Genomic DNA, 21,660 nt, shown 5'->3' on the forward strand with positions numbered 1-21,660 from the left:
CCTGTGCTTTGACTACTCAGATGATGGCCTCACAGTCCGCCATCCCACTTCGGACGCCAATGTAGCGAACTGGGCGGTAACTGGCTTGAAAGGCAAGCACCCTACACATCACGCCAATACGGTTAACCCACTCGCTACTATATGAATATTCTCAGAGAGACCAAAGTGAGATATTCTCCACTCATTTAGAGTTTTATTTGATCTCATTCCAGATGTGCTTGTGTCGAGTTAGAAATGTATTATTCCGCCAGACAGTCGTTGTGACTTATTATGGTGTTGTCTTGTGTTGTCTTATACCAGCTCCTTGACAAAGAAGCCTCCAGATGTGACCAAAAATCGCAAGCTGAAGACAGAGCAGCTTCTGAAAGTAGATGATCATGATTTCACCATGAGGCCAGCATTCGGAGGTAGGGGGGGATCACACACACACACACACACACACACACACACACACACACACACACACACACACACACACACACACACACACACACTGGCCGAAGAATCCAGATATGCTCCTATTGGATGGTTTTCAGGGGACCCCATTTATCTGTAAGATGTCATGTGAAACACCTTAAACATCTTTCACAGACTGCATGAATTTCCCATTCATGGTATTTACCTACCTTAGTTGAATGCATGGACTGGATGGATGGATCATCCACCTCTGGCCTGCTCGCCTCCCTACCACTGAGGAAGTACAGTTCCCGCGCAGCCCAGTCAAAACTGTTCGCTGCTCTGGCCCCCCAATGGTGGAACAAACTCCCTCACGACGCCAGGACAGCGGAGTCAATCACCACCTTCCGGAGACACCTGAAACCCCACCTCTTTCAGGAATACCTAGGATAGGATAAAGTAATCCTTCTCACCCCCTTAAAAGATTTAGATGCACTATTGTAAAGTGGCTGTTCCACTGGATGTCTTAAGGTGAACGCACCAATTTGTAAGTCGCTCTGGATAAGAGCGTCTGCTAAATGACTTAAATGTAAATGTTAAATGACTGTAAGTCGCTCTGGATAAGAGTGTCTGCTAAATGTAAAATGGTAATGCTTTTGTGCTAGTTGACTTCACTCAGTTACTGAGTTCAATGGTTTAGCTGTAAGCCCATTCACAGTACTGTAACAACTGCAGTCCAACATGACAGGTCAATTAAACACATTAGGTAAAGTGAGAGAACATGATCTCAACTTTTATCCTCCAATTTACACACCTTCTCCTGCTTGTTAGAAAAGCACAGCACAAAGTGAGACTCTTACATCCTGTAAACTATAAATACTTTTGGATAGATACCTGTGTGTTGGTTAAACAATTAGATTTTCTGAGTTTTAAGCAGTTCATATACTTAGAATGATTAGAACATACATCTCCATTTAAGTCAATGATGCCATAATGGGTGGACTGATTCTATGCCCATTCTACTGTATTCTAATTCTATGGTTGTAAGCCTCTGTTTCGGTACCTCCAAATAACCAAATGTCTTACACCCAGCTACCACACTCTAAAGCATCCGAAGAGGATTTTTAAAAGCCGTCTACTTAGTTTTCAGTTACATACTGTACTCTAGCTTGTTATAGCCTACTAACCTGACTCACCATGTTCTTTGTGCAGCAGCATATTGAGAACAATTCATGAGATGTTTCATGGATTTCCTATGAGTGAACCTAGAGATAATTTCTTAGTGCTTTGAGTAGCAACGCGCAAGGATCTGTGTTTTTCAGCCACAGTGCAGATAGGGTACGGTTAGGTTTTGCAACCACCTAAACCCATGCTCTGTCTACCCTACCTGCACTGTGGCTGAAAAAGACAGATCCATGGGCGTTGCTACTTAAAGCACGAAGAAATTGTCTCTGGTGAGTCAGCCCTGTTCCACTTCTTTTTCTTCTTCGATATAATGGCGGTCCGCAAGCAATATTATAGGTGCATGCCGCTACCTACTGTATTAGCTGTGTATCAGCCTACTATTCTGTAGTATGAATTCATTACACTTTGTGAAAAAATTGCCCTACCAACTAACTCTGCACCCATTAAAACCTCACCACTATTCCACTACTTTGGCCCTATCTGACCCTACACCAGGCCATCAGCCTGGGAGGACAAGAAATTATAATTCAAAACATCTTGTAACTGTGCTGCAGTAAAATCTCATACACCCAAGTACTTCTATGCAGCTGCTACCTTAACATCAATCCTCTGTGATTTACATTTACAATACCTGCGGTACAATTATCAACCATGGTCATGAACGCCAAAAAAACAACCTTACTGAAGCACATGTTACTCCTATCACTCTCTATTGGCCTCAGCCTATTCACAGGGATCCTTTTAGGATTCCTCACCCTGGAGCCATCTACATCTACATCTACTACTCTCTTTACTGCCTCAATATACGACACCTTCTGCACTACTCTGATCCTGGCAACCTCAACATGCCTTTCTCTCAGCAGACACCTCAAATCTCCAGCACCATGGGTACCCCTACAGTTGACACACAACTTTTCCCACTGATACTACACATTCCTTTGTCTCATGTCCTTCTGCACACTTCTCACATCTAGACATCTCCCTCCTACACACTGCTGCCACATGACCATAAGCTTGACACCTAAAACACTGTAATGGGTTCGGGACAAAATCTCTAACGGGATAAGTGACACATTCTAAATGGATTTTATCTGGTAAAGACACTGCATCAAAACTCAGTTGTACAGAAAGTGTCTTCTCTGTTTCACCACACTCTCCACCAGGTCTGCGTCACACCAAATGGTGGGTGTAACAGACACCGGGAATCTTCAACTTCAGTTGATCCTCCTCAACACTTAACGCCACTCCTTTTAACGGCGCTCTGCTCCAGAGAAGAAAGTATGGGATGTTATGGGATGCATTTTATCCATTGTTTTTGATGGCAGGCCACTCTGGTAGGGCCACAGTATGATGAAACAGCCACAGTAGCCTACTTGGCCACTGTTAAAACTGTAATTTAAAGTGGGTACAGACTCAGTGTTCACAGTAAACTGGAAGTTGCACAGAATTTTCACAACGTTCAAGTTGGCACTCAGCAGAGCTGACATTTGCTCAGTGCCGAAAATAATTAGAGGGAACATTGCTCCTGACCCCAGATCCTCTCAAGCTCTGTCAGGCTGGGTGGGGAGCGTCGCTGTACAGCTATTTTCAGGTCTCTCCAGAGATGTTCAATCGGGTTCAAGTCCGGGCTCTGGCTGGGCCACTCAAGGACATTCAGAGACTTGTCCCGAAGCCACTCCTGTGTTGTCTTAGCTGTGTGCTTAGGGTTGTTGTCCTGTTGGAAGGTGAACCTTCGCCCCAGTCTGAGATCCTGAGCGCGCTGAGCGCGCTGGAGTAGGTTTTCATCAAGGATCTCTCTGTACTTTGCTCTGTTAATCTATCCCCCTGACAAGTCTCCCAGTCCCTGCCACTGAAAAACATCCCTACAGCATGATACTGCTACCACCATGCTTCACTGTAGGGATGGTGCCAGGTTTCCTCCAGACGTGATGCTTGACATTCAGGCCAAAAAGTTAAATCTTGGTATTATCAGACCAGAGAATCTTGTTTGTCATGGTTCGCGAGTCCTTTAGTCCACTCCAAGTGGACTGTCGTGCCTTTTATTTAGGAGTGGCTTCCGATTGGCCACTCTACCATAAAGGCCTGATTGGTGGAGTGCTGCAGGTTGTCCTTCTGGAAGGTTCTCTCAAAACTCTGGAGCTCTGTCAGGGTGACCATCGATTTCTTTGTCACCTCCCTGACCAAGGCCCTTCTCCCACGATTGCTCAGTTTGGCCAGGCGGCCAGCTCTAGGAAAAGTCTTGGTTCCAAACTACTTTCATATAAGAATGATGGAGGCCTGTGTTCTTGGGGACCTTCAATGCTGCAGACGTTTTTCGGTACCCTTTCCCAGATCTGTGCCTCGACAAAATCCTACAGACAATTCCTTTGACATCATGGCTTGGTTTTTGCTCTGACATCATGGCTTGGTTTTTGCTCTGACATGCACTGTCAACTGTGGGACCTTATATAGACAGGTGTGTGCCTTTCCAAACAATTTAATTTACCACAGGTGGACTCCAATCAAGTTGTAGAAACATCTTAAGAATGATCAATGGAAACAGAATGCACCTGAGCTCAATTTCCAGTCTCATAGCAAAGGCTCTGAATTTATATTCATAAGGTATTTCTGTTTTTATTATACATTTGCAAAAAAAAATGTTTTTTAAATGTTTTCGCTTTGTCATTATGGGGCATTGTGTTTAGATTGATTAAGATTTTTTATATATATACATATACATTTTCGAATAAGGCTGTAACATAACAAAATGTGGAAACATGGAAATGTGTCTGAATACTTTCCGAATGTTATACCTTTATTTATTTTAACACAAAATATTGTTCAAATGCCTGATACAATAAGAGAGAGTGCATTATAAGAAAATAAAGTGCATTTTGACACGACGCCAGGACAGCGGAGTCAATCACCACCTTCCGGAGACACCTGAAACCCCACCTCTTTAAGGAATACCTAGGATAGGATAAAGTAATCCCTCTCACCCCCTTAAAAGATTTAGATGCACTACTGTTCCACTGGATGTCTTAAGGTGAATGCACCAATTTGTAAGTCGCTCTGGATAAGAGCGTCTGCTAAATGACTTAAATGTAAAATGTAAATGTACCTGAATTACAACCAAAATTCCTGAACTCTATGTCCGTGCCAGTGAAATGTTTAATGTGCTAGAATTCAGTCAATATCTGATGGATTATACCATTTCAAAAGTTGGAGTATCTTCCTGCCGTTCAACTGTTGCATTTATTAGAATTGTTTAAAAAAATGACCGTTGCTACATTTAATGTGTGAAATCTAAGCAGACTTGTATTATTGGATGAGTTCAGATGAGACTTGCTCAGGGCTAGTCTTTGTGTTGACGTACATAAAAGTTTGCTTCGTTTGTTGCAACCGAGAAATCTACCAACTTAAACTTTAGGATTGTTTTCTTCGTGACAAAGGTAGCTTTTTTTAACAATGTTTGGAGATGCTGCATTTGAAAATGAGAAGAAATATGGAAGAGAGAGAAAGAGCATGAACAAGTGTTCTTTTCTTTTGATGTTTTCATCTCAACTTGTTTCTTGTTTGGAGCTGATCTGATGAAAGTAGGGGGGCTTGTACTGCAGGGGAACGAAGGGGAACATTGATCAGCAGGGGGTCACACACACATACACATGCTGTACACACACACACACACACACACACACACACACACACACACACACACACACACACACACACACACACACACACACACACACACACACACACACACACACACACACACACCATTCAGCAGGGCATCACAGTGTCATGCAGAGCTGGAAATAGCCTGAGTACAATCATCCCCAACATCCCAACAGAGGGTACATGGATCTAATCACACTACAATGGAAACTGACTAACTCAGGCTCATACAGTTACAGTCTCCTCTCCTCTCCTTGAAGAGAAACATGTATGTGGAGTTACACAGGACTCGTACAGATGAACTAGTGGTGTGTAACTTTCTGTATGCAAAATGGCCCAGTAAAGGAGCTTTCCTTGGACAGGCTTGGCTTATTTTAGTCCCTCCATGCATTTTCAAAGTCTGTGCTTTGTGGGAAGTTTAAAGTGAATGTATGCATGTCGGAACACTGACTTGTAGACTGCATGCAGTTTGTAGACTTACATTATGCATTTGCTTTGCCCTCTCCTAACAACATTTTTTTTTCACTATTAAATTGTTTCCCGCACTACTAGCTACATCTAGTTTCCCATACAGGAACCGAGCAAGCTTAGCTCCAGAGGCAAACCAGTAGTAGTATGCAGGGTGCGATGTGGCTGGAATGAAAGTGCCAAGAATTGCAGCTGGATAAAAGGCAGCAAAAGCAAAAGCCTTTGTCACGCCCTGACCTTAGAGATCCTGTTTATGTTTCTATTTTGGTTTGGTCAGGGTGTGAGTTCTGGTGGGTATTCTATATTCTATTATTTGTATTTCTATGTTTTGGCCGGGTAGGGTTCTCAATCAGGGACAGCTGTCTATTGTTGTCTCTGATTGAGAACCATACTTTAGGTAGCCCTTTTTTCCATCTGTCTTTGTGGGAAGTTGACTTTGTTTAGGGCACATAGCCTTTAGCTTCACGGTTTGTTTTTGTAGTGTTTATTGTTTTGTTCGGCGTCATTTTCCAAATAAACAGAAAATTTATGCTCACCACGCTGCACCTTGGTCCTCTTCTTTTAATGTCCGTGACAGCCATGGTAACGTAACCGAATATAGGGAAAATTGCAGGAAAAAGGGGGCCATTTTATTTAATCGTGTTATTGTTTTACGTGCTCTTAACCAAATGTGTTTGTTTGTTTTTTTTGCTTTGTTTGTAACTTTTAAAAAAATGTATTCTGTACATAATATTGCTGCTACCATCTCTTATGAGAAGTGGCAGAAGCTTTTTTCCCCCCTTTTTTTTCCTTTAACGAGTCCAACGAGCCTGACGTGAAAGACATACTGCTTTCCCGGGAACAGGCTCAAATCCCTGTAATTTGCGTGAAGACGGAGAAAAAGAGGATGGAGGTCAGGCTGCCTTCTGAGAATTCGTAGGCGATCGAACAAACCCCCACTGCCTTCCGTTTTACTAGCTAACAAGCAGTCATTGAAAAATAAAATTGACGACCTACGAGGAAGATTAAACTACCAACGGGACATTACAAACTGTAATATCTTGTGCTTCACAGAGTCGTGGCTGAACAATGACATTATCAACATACAGCTGGCTGGTTATATGCTGTATCGGCAGGATAGAACAGCGGCGTCTGGTAAGACAAGGGGGGGTGGACAATGCATATTTGTAAACAACAGCTGGTGCAGAATATCTAAGGAAGTATCTCATGAAAAGCTGTAAACCACACTATCTACCTAGAGAGTTTATCTGTATTTTTCGTAGCTGTCTACATACCACCACAGACCAATGCTGGCACTAAGACTGCACTCAATGAGATGATTCCGCCATAAGCAAACAGGAAAACGCTCATCCAGAGGCGGCGCTCCTAGTGGCCGGGGACTATAATGCAGGGAAACTTAAATCCGTTTTACCAAATTTCTATCAGCATGTTAAATGTGCAACCAGAGGGAAAAGAACTCTAGACCACCTTTACTCCACACACCGAGACGTGTACAAAGCTCTCCCTCACCCTCCATTTGGCAAATCTGACCATAATTCTATCTTCCTGATTCCTGCTTACAAGCAAAAATTCAAGTAGGAAGCAACAGTGACTCGGTCAATAAAAAAGTGTTCAGATGAAGCAGATGCTAAGCTACAGGACTGTTTTGCTAGCACAGACTGGAATATGTTCCGGGATTCTTCTGATGGCATTGAGGAATACACCACATCAGTCACTGGCTTTATCAATAAGTGCATTGAGGACGTCGTCCCCACAGTGACTGTATGTACATACCCCAACCAGAAGCCATGGATTAAGGCAACATCTGCACTGAGCTAAAGGCTAGAGCTGCCGCTTTCAAGGAGCGGAACTCTAACCCGGAAACGTATAAAAAATCCCGCTATGCCCTCAGACGAACCATCAAACATGCAAAGTATCAATACAGGACTAAGATCGAATCGTACTACACCGGCTCCGACGCTCGGCCGATGTGCCAGGGCTTGCAAACCATTACAGACTAGAAAGGGAAGCACAGCCGAGAGCTGCCCGGTGACACGAGCCTACCAGACGAGCTAAACTAATTCTATACTCGCTTCGAGGCAAATAACACTGAAACATGCATGAGAGCACCAGCTGTTCCTGGACAACTGTGTGATCACATTCTCTGCTACTGATGTGAGTAAGACCTTTAAACAGGTCAACATTCCCAAGACAGATTACCAGGACGTGTTTTACGAGCATGCGCTAACTAACTGGGAAGTGTCTTCACTGACTTTTTCAACCTCTCACATGTCTGTAATGTCTGAGTCTGTAATACCAACATGTTTTAAGCAGACCACCATAGTCCCTGTGCCCAAGAACACTAAGGTGACCTCCCTAAATGACTACCGACCCGTAGCACTCACGTCTGTAGCCATGAAGTGCTTTGAAAGGTTGGTCATGGCTCACATCAACACCATTATCCCAGAAACCCTAGACCCACTCCAATTTTGCATACCGCCCTAATAGATCCACAGATGATGCAATCTCTATTGCACTCCACACTGCCCTTTCCCACCTGGACAAAAGGAACACCTATGTGAGAATGCTGTTAATTGACTACAGCTCAGCATTCAACACCATAGTGCCCTCAAAGCTCATCACTAAGCTAAGGACCCAGGGACTAAACACCTCCCTCTGCAACTGGATTCTGGACCTCTTGACGGGCCGTCCCCAGGTGGTAAGGGTAGGTAACAACACATCCACCACGCTGATCCTCAACACAGAGGCCCCTTAGGGGTGCGTACTCAGTCCCCTCCTGTACTCCCTGTTCATTCATGACTGCACGACCAGGCACGACTCCAATACCATCATTAAGTTTGCCGATGACACTACAGTGGTAGGCCTGATCACCGACAACGACGAGACACCCTATAGGGAGGAGGTCAGAGACCTGGTCGTGTGGTGCCAGGACAACAACCTCTCCCTCAAAGTGATCATGACAAAGGAGATGATTGTGGACTACAGGAAAAGGAGGACCGACCACGTCCCCATTCTCATCGACGGGGCTGTAGTAGAGCAGGTTGAGCGCTTCAAGTTCCTTGGTGTCCACATCATCAGGAAGGCCCTAAAAGACTCCAGCCGCACTGTTCTCTCTGCTACCGCACGGCAAGCGGTACCGGAGTGCCAAGTTTAGGTCTAAGAGGCTTCTAAACAGCTTCTACCCCCAAGCCATAAGACTCCTGAACATCTAATCAAATGGCTACCCAGACTATTTGCATTGCCCCCCCCCCGCACTTTTACTTAGCTGCTACTCTGTTATTATCTATGCATAGTCACTTTAATAACTCTACCTACATGTACATATTACCTAATTTACCGTGACCAAACTGTTCCCCCGCACATTGACTCTGTACCTGTACAGTAGCAGCTACCTATATAGTCTCGCTATTGTTATTTTACTGATACTCTTTAATTACCTGTTCCTTTTATTTCTTATTCTTATTCATATTTTTTAAACTGCATTGTTGGTTAGGGGCTTGTAAGTAAGCATTTCACTGTATAGTCTACACCTGTTGTGTTCGGTGCAAGTGACTAATACAATTTGATTTGCTGCTACTGTGTACACAGATACATTACTCCTCTATGGCTGGAATATGGCTCTGCTATGACATTCATCGGCCAACTCGGAAATGTCTCGAACAGCAGTGGTCACTAACATAATGCTGAACTACCCAAGTCGTATGCTATCCTGCATATGTGTGCCCTGTTCTGTGTGTGTGTGTATTTTTGTGTGCGTATTTGTGTCCTGTCCCATGTTTATAGTGTGTCCACTCCTTTGGGAGGAACGCTAGAGTAATCGCCACCCCCACTGGGATGTTTTTGATTAGCGACAAAATAATTTGTCGCCAAGGCTAAGCAATACTCACTGACGGCTGGCTTAACCTGTAGCCATCTGCTGTAGCTTTAACCCTAGCCTAGCCATCACATCTAGATTTGTATTAGCTGCTGTAGCTAGCTGCTAGCCTTAGTTTACCCTAGCCAGTGATACCTAGCCGGCGCTGCTAACGATCATGACCAGATTAAACTGGCAGGGGATCCTCCTGCTGACCGTGTGGATTAGCACATAATGCACTAGGGACTTCTGACAGCTGTTTACCATCCATAACACTGTCTCAACAGACAGACCAGATGTGTTGCCAGGCTGGCTCAGTTGGGCACTAAAGGACACAGACAGTACTGAGTAGTACTAAATACTTACAGTACTAAGAGCATTACTGTAACATACATTATACTAGCAGTGACATCGTCTTGCTGAACAACAGTTTTGGGGTGATCAGTAGATTTTGTCTGAATCCCAAGTGGCACCTTGTTTCCTACATTATTTATTTGTTTATAGGGGATAATGCACATTAATCAACATCAATATTACAATAATCCAACATCCATGTAAATGTGCCGGGGTTAGCCAAAGCTCATTTGCACCTGTAGTCCCCAGGCAGACACAGCCACTATACAAATACTCACAAAAACAATACAAAATACAAATACATTACATCCAATAATATATCATTCTGTTGGGTTCTGAAAGTAGGAAATATACTTATTCATGTCACTGAGGGAGAGAGGGTAATGTATAACATTTACGTTATGTCAGGATATGTTATTGTTAGCCATCAGGGATCCTCTGGGAGGAGAAGAGACACAGTCTGGTACCAGTCACCATGACAGCCATGAGTTGGGGAGGAGTGAGCACTTTGGGGCAGAGGTCAGGTCATATGAAGTGAGGAAGAACCGATATCACTAAAGGTTCTGTCTAGCAACAGGGATGCATTGGCTGTTCAGATGTGTCGGAGGAGACTCAGCATAGGAGAAAGGGTTAAATACTAGTGCTCGTGTGAATATGTTTGATCCTTTGGGAAGAATAGACTTGGTTTAAGCTTTCACAGTGTCCGTCAAGTTCTTACTCTAATAATTAGAATCTAACAATTCTAACAATAACATTATCATCAAATGTTGTCTTGCATATGAGGAACCACAGATAACTCATGTGTACAAGTTTGGATAGATTTGAGCCATGTTTTCAATTTAAATTAAAAAATACAATAATCAGTGCAGCTTCTCAAGTCCATGGGCATTGCATTCCAGTATATTGTAGCTCTAACAGAGAAGGCAGATTGACCAATTTTACTGTGTGGAAAAGGGACAACAACCCCCTCTAGTTACTGCCCTTGTTATCCTGGAGGTGCTTTCCTTGAGCATGATAGAGGTGGAGGGGCAAGATCTAGCAGGATCTTAAAGACAAGGCTTTCATCAACATATTGCTTAAAGCTGTCAGTTCGCTGACAGTCAACCCAAAAAATTGTTAAAGGTGGTGGATTTGAATATATTTAAATCACCCATGAAGATGATCTCCTTCTTTTGATCGTGTTCTTTAAGCATGGCATTTAGATGGTCATAAAACGAGATATCAGATGTTGGTGGTCGATATAATCCAATAATAGTGAGAGATATATGAGGGGAGAGGAAGACATTCAGCCCCATACATTCAAGGTCATTGGCATGTTTCCATATGATACGATTGCATTTAAAGTTAGATTTCATGTACATAAGCAATCCACCCCCTCTGCACTCATTAAAGTCAGAAATAGGAGAATATTTCTTCAGCCATGTCTCAGAGAAACAGAAAAAAAATCTAGATTAGAGTCATTCAATAAATGTTCTACCTGTTCACTCTTGGAACAAGGGTCCCAGAGTATTTTGGCCTGATTAACGGTTTGAAAAGTTTCATGGTACATTGTTTTCTAATACCTGGCTTAAGGGAAATTAGATTCTGTCTCGAACGTGGGTTTTTGTATCAAGAGTTGGCATTAAAATGTAATTATCTGCAGATTGCTAATTCTTTTGAAAACCCATGTTAGCAACAGAGGTTATGCTCACATACATAGATGTCCTGAACCAGATAATATAGGCTACTCAATGCAAACATAATGCACTACTTGGGAATAGGGTACCATTTGGGATGTAGCCTGAAGACAGTTTGCAATGCATTTTTGCATGTCTGTAGGTCGACTTGACCTCAATTTTGCTCCACAAAGCACTAGAAGAGAGCAACATGAAGTTGTTTAACAAAAGTGCATGGAGTTTGCATAAAGACATCACTCCGGGATGTCTTTAAAAACCTTTGATATGCAATATGCTGCCAAGTTTTTTTAAGGGGATTTGGAATATTATTTATAATATATCAATATTATTCATTAGTTCATACTATTAAATTATTCAATACAAATTGACTCCAGACAGCTTCTGACTGTAGACAGTATAATACTCCTTATAATGACATCTAGGCTGTTGCACTGTTACATTCACCACTTAGTTCAATGAGTTGAGATATCAATGTAAATTGACTGTAAATCGCCATGTGTTGATTTATCGCAAATTGTAAAAAGAGAACATTGCATTGATGACTACTATGCAGAAACAGTCAGAAACTATTGATCTCCTGGGTCTCTTTTAGGCAAAATGTCAGACCGAACTGGGACAAAGTTGGGGCAAATCGAACCAAGGTCAGAGTGACAGAATGCAGATACATACATACACACACGCGCGCACACGCACACGCACACACAAACAATAGGCATATTAATAGGCCTGGGGGTGTTTATTCGAACATGTACCAGCATTGTTTACCCAATGGACATTAATCTAATCCGATCACAGATGCCCCAGGATAGATAAGTAGATAAATGTAAACAAATGACCAACAGGTTGTAGGATGTGTTGCTGTGTGATATGCAGTAGTATCTAAAGTATGGCGGCGTGAAACCACAATGCATGCAGCTCTAGATTTAGATTCAGATCTTTCCTCTGGCTAAATTTATGCAGTTTATCCACATTATGTTAATGTATGTAACTTAGAGTGAAACTTCTAGCACTTAGGTTAGTTATTGTCTAAGCAAGTTATCCCAATTAACCAAAGCCTTTATTGGCAGCCAGTGATGCAAACAGAAATTGGAAATTGCATCATGTAATAGCAAATTTTAAAAAAATCTATAATTGTTTCCACAGACAAGCTAATAACTATGCATCTTAAAAGGGAGCGGAGAGCCACTTTGATATCCAGTAAATGGCACCCTATTCTCTATATAGGGCACTGCATACTATATTCTAGTCTATGGGTCCTGGTCAAAAGTAGTGCACTATGAAGGGAATGGGGCGCCATTTGGGATGCAGCCCTCATCTTATTCTCAGCTCAGAGACTCTTGATTGAGAATCGAAGACAGATTCAGAAGCAAAACTGTGAAGACGTTCCGCATTAAGTGATTTTGAATCACAGACAATCAAAAAGCAGCTTGCAGGCCAATCCAAATCACAACCTCTTCTGAAATAACATGTCAGCTATGACTCCTAATAATGTCTTCGCTGGAGTGAATCTGTCTCCATACATGGAGCATTCTACAGAAGTGGTGCAAATAGTAGTCCCACCCCAAAAAACTATTTTAAAAAACCCAGTTAAGTCTCCAAATTTAGGACATTTATTTACATTGTTTTATTTCAATCCAAGGCAATAACAAACATATTATAAAATTAACATTGTGTCAGGATTTGGCCAGGGTTGTTCCGGTTTTTGGTCACTAGATGCCCCCATTGTGCCTTTTGACCTTTTGTTTTCCCTTGATCCCCATTATTATTTGCACCTGTGCCTCGTTTCCCCTGATTGTATTTAAACCCTTTGTTTTCCTCAGTCCTTTGCTCTGTGTTTGTATGTTAGCACCCAGCCCTAGTATTCTGTTAACTCTTGTTGATCCCGGTGGACGCTCTTGTGGAATTCTGTTTTTTGTTCTTGTTTATTTATTTTTGAGTATCTTTTGAGGTTTTTTGTGCTATACCTACCACCTTGTGGATTTACCTTTTTTGTCTTGGAGGATTACCTTTGTTCTTGTGGAATTCCTTTTGAGGTTGTGGAGTTACATGTGTTCCTGAAGGACTTCACTTTTTACTACATTAAATACACCGTCTCAAGTACTGCTGTGTCTGCCTCATCTTCTGGGTTCTGCCGACTATTCGTGGCTCAGTTGGTTAAGTGACTGTTTCTCACTCCGGAGACCCGGGTTCGTAACCGGGTCCTGACACATTGTACATACTGTATATAGTACATTGTACATAATATAGTACATTGTTTATGCACTTATTTCTATTGATGTGTTTGAAAATAAAACATTTCATGAATTTTTAAAACACTATTATTTCAATAGAACATCTTAGATTTTTAACAAATCTTTAAAAAAATTTTTTTAAAATGCTGTCCCCTCCTCCGTTGATGTCACTATCGAAACACACACATTGAAAGACTGTAGAATGAATGTGCCTTAAGCCTCACCCATACAAATATCACCAGGTGATATTTCTCCAGCATGGCCACATGGTGAGTAGTCTGTTTGCAAGCATTTTTGAGAAAATGACTTAGCAAGTTGATAAATCTTCACGTATTTTTAAGTGTCACTACCAAACATCTAATATACGGCAGCGGTATCGCCATTCTAAAGTTGAATGCACCGTGCTATACCAACTGAGCTACAGAGGACTACCATATGGGTATTGGACAAGTGCACACTTCAGGAAAAAGTGGAGCCAGCAGTGGGGCTCCAATGCTCCAAGAGCCCAAACATTTACATATATTTGGCAGAAACATAGGTGTCTTTAATGTGCTATACTGTACTGTAATGTACTGGGTTCTACTGTACTGTTTACTTGAGTTTCTTACAATTGAAGAAAGGGCCCATGGACACTTGATCGAGTGGTCTTGGTGTTGGGCCACTCAAGACCACATAAATTCGGTCTTTAATAACCTTTTACTGCAGTGGGTTAAATCAGGGTCGCACAGAGTGCTTCTTGGTAGTCTTAAACAAAGTATAAAAAGTATACACCTCACACACATGGTTATGGGCTTAAAAAAAAGAAGACACCTGTACCATGTCAGAGATGTATATGTATTACATTTTGAGTTTGCATACAAATATTACACTTTATATACATCACAGAAGACTGAAATTTAACAAAACCATTTGACATAGAAACACCAGATTTTCAGTCATTTGACCTCAGGAAAGGGGGACCTTGTCATGGCCTCAACTCACTGGGTCTGGATCTTGGGACCAATCCTAACTTCACTTTGTCGGGCAAAGACTCAATTTCAAAACTCAAAAGAACAGACAATGACAATTCTGTTTCCCCACTCTCGCCACCCTGTCTGCGTCGCATCAAACGACGAGCATCACATACACCGTAAATCTTTCCCCTCAGCTGGTCAACTTTTATATTTACTGATACCCCAGTTATCACTCCTTTCATTTGTGCCCTTTTCTTGAGAACGAAACAATGAACTTTTCTTCCCCCCATTCGTTTTACTCCAAGCGCATTCCACCTCTGACCAACAGAAACACAAACAATTATCACTAGATCACTTCTTGTTACTCTCACCGATTCCACATTACCCAACTATTTTTTCACCCAACTGTGAAACAGCAAATGGATCAGCCAAAAGGCAAGGGTCAACTTTTTCTAAAACAATTTGGAGAAGGGAAAGGTGAAAAAAATATACTTCTAACATTCAAAAGTCAACTAAAAACTAAAACTGTACTCCTTCAGTCATATTCAAATGTCCCTAAACAGGCTCAGGAACCTGGGAGGGGGAACCTCTTTATTCAGTATTCCCTGTAACAAGTTCTGTTTAGGGATCCAGGTGGCCGTTTTAATAATTGTTTATGTCTTGGGGTGGAAGCTTGAGAACCTGTTGTGCTTGAGAACCTGTCGAGCCAGCCGAGGCAAGGAAGCCTGACGAGCCAGCTGAGGCATCCCTGTTGCTTTGGCAGCGACACTTGGACCCAAAGTCACCAGTAAAAATATCATGAATCCCTGTTGTTTCCCCTTGGTGAGTTGTTATTCTGTATCGTATATGCTGGGAGTCGGGAAGCAAGTACAGGGAGTGAATTTAATAATAAATGAAACAAAGCAAGAAACACAAGTAGCGTACAGAACACAGGAACAGAATCAGAGTCAACAACTGAGGAAATAACCAAGGGGAGTAATATAGGGGATGTAATCAGGAAGGTGATGGAGTCCAGGTGAGTGTCATGAGGCACAGGTGCGTGTAACGATGGTGGCAGGTGAGCATAAATGAGACAACTGGCGGTAGAGCACCGGAGAGGGGGAGTGGGAGTAAACGGATACAGCTTGTTGCGGTCTTAGTGCCAGCATCGGTTTGTGGTGGTAAATAGATGGCTAAGGAAAATCTAAATGAAAACTCTCTTTGTAGATAGTGTGATCTACAGCTTATCATGAGGTACTCTACCTGAGGCGAGCAATATCTCAAGACTTCCTTAATATTAGACATCTGGACATTGATCTTGTACTGGTATATAGCTCCATTATTGTGTATTTTATTTAATTCCTCGTGTTACAATTTAATTTTTAAACACTGCATCGTTGGTAAGCGCTCGTAAGCAAACATTTTATGATAGTCTACACCAGTTATATTCGGCGCATATGATTTGAATATAGGCCTTCGTCCTCTATTGAATTACACAGATTTAAGTGTTACTCACTGCTTGCCACTGTGGGTGGAACAGAGGTACTGCAAGGCCATTACATGAAAGACAGAGAACAGTCAAAGGTTTTTCGGGTACTTGCCCTTACTTTTAGTACCAGAATGCAGTTGCGTAATTTGGCCAGCGGAATTTGTACTAAACCCCAACGTTTCCGCTCCCATTTACAGTACCAGTCAAAAGTTTGGACACAACTACTCATTCAAGGTTTTTTTATATTTATTTGTACTATTTTCTACATTGTTTAATAATAGTGAAGACATCAAACTATGAAATAACATATGAAATCATTTAGTAACCAAAAAAGTGTTAAACAAATCTTAGAAATGTTCTTGTTTTTGAAAGAAAAGCTCATTTTTCATCCATTAAAATAACATCACATTGATCAGAAATACAATGTAGACACTGTTAATGTTGTAAATGACTATTGTAGCTGGAAACAGCAGATTTTTAATGGAATATCTACATAGGCGTACAGAGGCCCATTATCAGCAACCATCACTCCTGTGTTCCAATGGCACGGTGTGTTAGCTAATCCATGTTTATCATTTTAAAAGGCTAATTGATCATTAGAAAACCCTTTTGCAATTATGTTAGCACAGCTGAAAACTGTTGTTCTGATTAAAGAAGCAATTACAACTGGCCTTAGACTTGTTGAGTATCTGGAGCATCAGTATTTGTGGGTTCAATCACAGGCTCAAAATGGCCAGAAACAAAGACCTTTCTTCTGAAACTCGTCAGTCTAAACTTGTTGTGAGAAAAGAACGCTATTATATAACAGAGCAAACTAGCTTTAGCCAGAATGGAAAGAGGAGTGGGAGGCCCCGGTGCACAACTGAGCAAGGGGACAAGTACATTAGTGTCTAGTTTGAGAAACAGATGCCTCACAAGTCCTCAACTGGCAGCTTCATTAAATAGTACCCGCAAAAAAACAGACTCAACGTCAACACCGAAGACGCGACTCAGGGATGCTGGCCTTCTAGGCAGAGTTCCTCTGTCCAGTGTCTGTGTTCTTTTGCCCATCTTAATATTTTATTTTTATTGGCCAGTCGGATGGCTTTTTTTCATTGCAACTCTGCCTATTAGGCCAGCATCCCAGAGTTGCCACTTCACTGTTGACGTAGGGTCAGGTAATGCAACGACAAAGCAATGATTTGGCTTTGAAGTTCAACGCGGATCATTCTCCTAATTGCCTGTGGGAGAATCCAGCTCAATCACTGTATCACCATCTATGTGCCACCTGACATGCCATACATGTTTGTAGGAAGAAAAAGAGAGTGATATGCACATCTTAAATTTAAGAATACCGGTGCTGGACTAAGAAATAATAAAGAGTGAGATACTGAGATAAAGGAATGAGAGGCCTGCACAACGAATATTGCTTCTCCCCAGCGCTTTATTTCTGCACCCAAGTATACAAAAGTCTTCATCTTTTTGTACAAATATGTTTTTCTATGTGGTTTCTTTCGTTTTGTTTTCCAGGCCCGGCTATTCCTGTTGGAGTGGACGTACAAGTGGAAAGCTTGGACAGCATCTCAGAAGTAGACATGGTGGGTTAAGGCTAACCAATTTTTGTACTACCAAGTTATGACACAAAAATGTCCAACTGCGCATTGTGGAAGTAAAGTTATAGTAAATTACCCACATCATTAACACTTATGCCATTTCTTCCTGAATCCAAATGGACACGTATTGTTTGTATTTTTTGTCCTGGTAAATCCCTATGTAACAGACTAACATTTGGATTGTCTTTATTTACCATTGTAGATGGTCATCATAATGATGGGTACTCCCAACTGTTGCTAGTCATTACATGAGGGAGAGGGGTGAAATAGGGAGTGAGAGAGGGATGATCTCTACTTTAGGGGTTTTGTGAGGAGTTGGAGTACACGGAGGGAGATGAGGAGTAGGAAGGGGTAAAAGCTGAGGAGGAGATTTGAGTCTTTTTGTAGTGGAGCTCAACCCCAGAGGCATGAGAGGTTGCAGAGAAATCAAAGAGACTGCTTTGACCATTGACTTTCAGGCTACACTTAATTTCACCCCCAACAGGATTTCAACCCAAAGTGCTGTAAGCACTGACAGCTGGGTTGATTTCTATTTACATGTATAAACTGTAGCACTTTTCTCAAAGTCAAAGCTCCACATAGATTTGTGTAACTTACTCATTGGGATGATTACGATTGGGTATAGCTTTGCACAATCACTGGGCACTTTCATTTTGGATCATAAAGTTTCTACATTTTAGACCATTCTATTGGTTCACTCACCCTGGGTACTGGGCAATGCATAACTTTCCCCTTCTCTTTTCCAATAGGACTTCACCATGACTCTGTACCTGAGACACTATTGGAAGGATGAGCGTCTGACCTTTACCAGCTCCACCAATAAGAGCATGACATTTGACGGGCGTCTGGTGAAGAAGATCTGGGTGCCAGATGTGTTCTTTGTCCACTCCAAGAGATCCTTCATCCACGACACCACCACAGACAACATCATGCTCAGGGTCTTTCCCGACGGACATGTCCTCTACAGCCTGAGGTGGGTCTGGGATGCTTTGGGGACTAGGGTTGAAAAATTCCGGTCACTTTTCCAAAATACCCATGATTTCTGGAATGAGATGGAAATAAGCAGGAAATCCAGAATCCTGGAATTTCTGGAAACCTGGGCATTTTTGTAAAGTTACCGGAATTTCGCAACCTTATGGAATGGGATGGAGCAAAAGCCTTCACACACTGGGGCCTTCCCTTGCCACGATTCGCCTCCCCTGCTACAAAGTGATCGACTCCTAAAATTCTCAATACTGGGATTATGTATTTAACTGTTGACATGTAAGAACGAAATATAATCAGTTTATAATGTTAATAGTATCCTACATTTTAATATTAAAAATAACATGGTTCTGTGCAGGATGTATGATGACATCTAGACAAGAAGATTAATTTGCATTTTGCTTCTGTTTGTTAAGATTTGAAATGTGCTTCTGGCTGATATTTAAAAAAATCTGTTTTTGAAAACCAGGCCAAAATGTGAAGGTACTACTAAGTTGTTGGTTATGCCAGATTGTTCTATTATGCTTCCAAAAGTCATTCACCAGACATTGGATGCACAAATTGTGTTCTAATGGGTTGAGAACATGTTTATTGTTATTCATGAAAGTGGCCCTGTTTTTTCAGACCATCTACGAAACTCAGCAAAAAAAGAAACGTCCTGTCTTTCAAAGATCATTGTAAAAATCCAAATAACTTCACAGATCTTCATTGTAAAGGGGTTAAACACTGTTTCCCATGCTTGTTCAATGAACCATGAACAATTAATGAACATGCACCTGTTGAACGGTCGTTAAGACACTAACATTTTACAGACGGTAGGCAATTAATAAGGTCACAGTTATGAAAACTTAGGACACTAAAGAGGCCTTTCTACTGACTCTGAAAAACACAAAAAGAAAGATGCCCAGGGTCTCTGCTCATCCGCGTGAACGTGCCTTAGGCATGCTGCAAGGAGGCATGAGGACTGCAGATGTGGCCAGGGCAATAAATTGCAATGTCCGTACTGTGAGACGCCTAAGACAGTGCTACAGGGAGACAGGACGGACAGCTGGTCGTCCTCGCAGTGGCAGACCACGTGTAACAACACCTGCACAGGATCGGTACATCTGAACATCACACCTGCGGTACAGGAAAGCAACTGCCGGAGTTACACCAGGAACGCACAATCCCTCCATCAGTGCTCAGACTGTCCACAATAGGCTGAGAGAGGCTGGACTGAGGGCTTGTAGGCCTGATGTAAGGCAGGTCCTCACCAGACATCAACAGGAACAACGTCACCTATGGGCACAAACTCACCATCGCTGGACCAGACAGGACTGGCAAAAAGTGCTCTTCACTGACGGGTCGTGGTTTTGTCTCACCAGGGGTGATGGTCGGATTCACGTTTATCGTAGACGGAGTGAGCGTTACAGCGAGGCCTGTACTCTTGAGCGGGATCGATTTGGTGGTGGAGAGTCCGTCATGGTCTGGGGCGGTGTGTAACAGTATCATCGGACTGAGCTTGTTGTCATTGCAGGCAATCTCAACGCTGTGCGTTACAGGGAAGACATCCTCCTCCCTCATGTGGTACCCTTCCTCCATGACCCTCCAGCATGACAATGCCACGAGCCATACTGCTTGTTCTGTGCATGATTTCCTGCAAGACAGGAATGTCAGTGTTCTGCCATGGCCAGCGAAGAGCCTGGATCTCAATCCCATTGAGCATGTCTGGGACCGGAGGGTGAGGGCTAGGGCCATTCCCCCCAGAAATGTCCAGGAACTTGCAGGTGCCTTGGTGGAAGAGTGGGGTAACATCTCACAGCAAGAACTGGCAAGTCTGGTGCAGTTCATGAGGAGGAGATGCACTGCAGTACTTAATGCAGCTGGTGGCCACACCAGATACTGACTGTTACTTTTGAATTTGACCCCCCCTTTGTTCAGGGACACATTATTCCATTTCTGTTAGTCACGTCTTTGGAACTTGTTCAGTTTGTCTCAGTTGTTGAATCTTATGTTCATACAAATATTTACATGTTAAGTTTGCTGAAAATAAACACAGTTGACAGTGAGAGGACGTTTCTTTTTCTGCTGAGTTTACATAGTTATAATCAGTATTGAATTGGTTGTATGGAATAATAAGGACAACAGAAAGGACCAACTTCATTTGGTGTTGTAAATAGGTGATGGTGTATGTAGTGAGTCCGCACTCAAAAAATGTGATTTTCAAAGTCATGTCATGCTATTTATTTATTACAAAAGGCAAAAAGAGAAAGTACCATACAACTTTGAAAATCTTGTGCTAGCATACAATAACTTTTTTGAGTGCGGACCCTCTACAAGAATCTTATGTGTTGCAAACAGGCTCATAGGGGAATCTTAGGTTACTTACATTTACATTTAAGTCATTTAGCAGACGCTCTTATCCAGAGCGACTTACAAATTGGTGCGTTCACCTTAAGACATCCAGTGGAACAGCCACTTTACAATAGTGCATCTAAATCTTTTAAGGGGGGGGTGAGAAGGATTACTTTATCCTATCCTAGGTATTCCTGAAAGAGGTGGGGTTTCAGGTGTCTCCGGAAGGTGGTGATTGACTCCGCTGTCCTGGCGTCGTGAGGGAGTTTGTTCCACCATTGGGGGGCCAGAGCAGCGAACAGTTTTGACTGGGCTGCGCGGGAACTGTACTTCCTCAGTGGTAGGGAGGCGAGCAGGCCAGAGGTGGATGAACGCAGTGCCCTTGTTTGGGTGTAGGGCCTGATCAGAGCCTGGAGGTACTGAGGTGCCGTTCCCCTCACAGCTCCGTAGGCAAGCACCATGGTCTTGTAGCGGATGCGAGCTTCAACTGGAAGCCAGTGGAGAGAGCG

At 42.4% G+C, this 21,660-nt stretch overlaps 1 pseudogene; it reads left to right on the forward strand.

Annotated features, from left to right (window-relative positions):
• LOC115146595 (gamma-aminobutyric acid receptor subunit rho-2-like) overlaps nucleotides 1–21,660 on the forward strand; it is a 29,771-nt pseudogene that overhangs the window by 1,658 nt on the left and 6,453 nt on the right.

Source organism: Oncorhynchus nerka, linkage group LG18 (assembly GCF_034236695.1).
Source record: "Oncorhynchus nerka isolate Pitt River linkage group LG18, Oner_Uvic_2.0, whole genome shotgun sequence".
Classification (NCBI taxonomy): Eukaryota; Metazoa; Chordata; class Actinopteri; order Salmoniformes; family Salmonidae; genus Oncorhynchus; species Oncorhynchus nerka.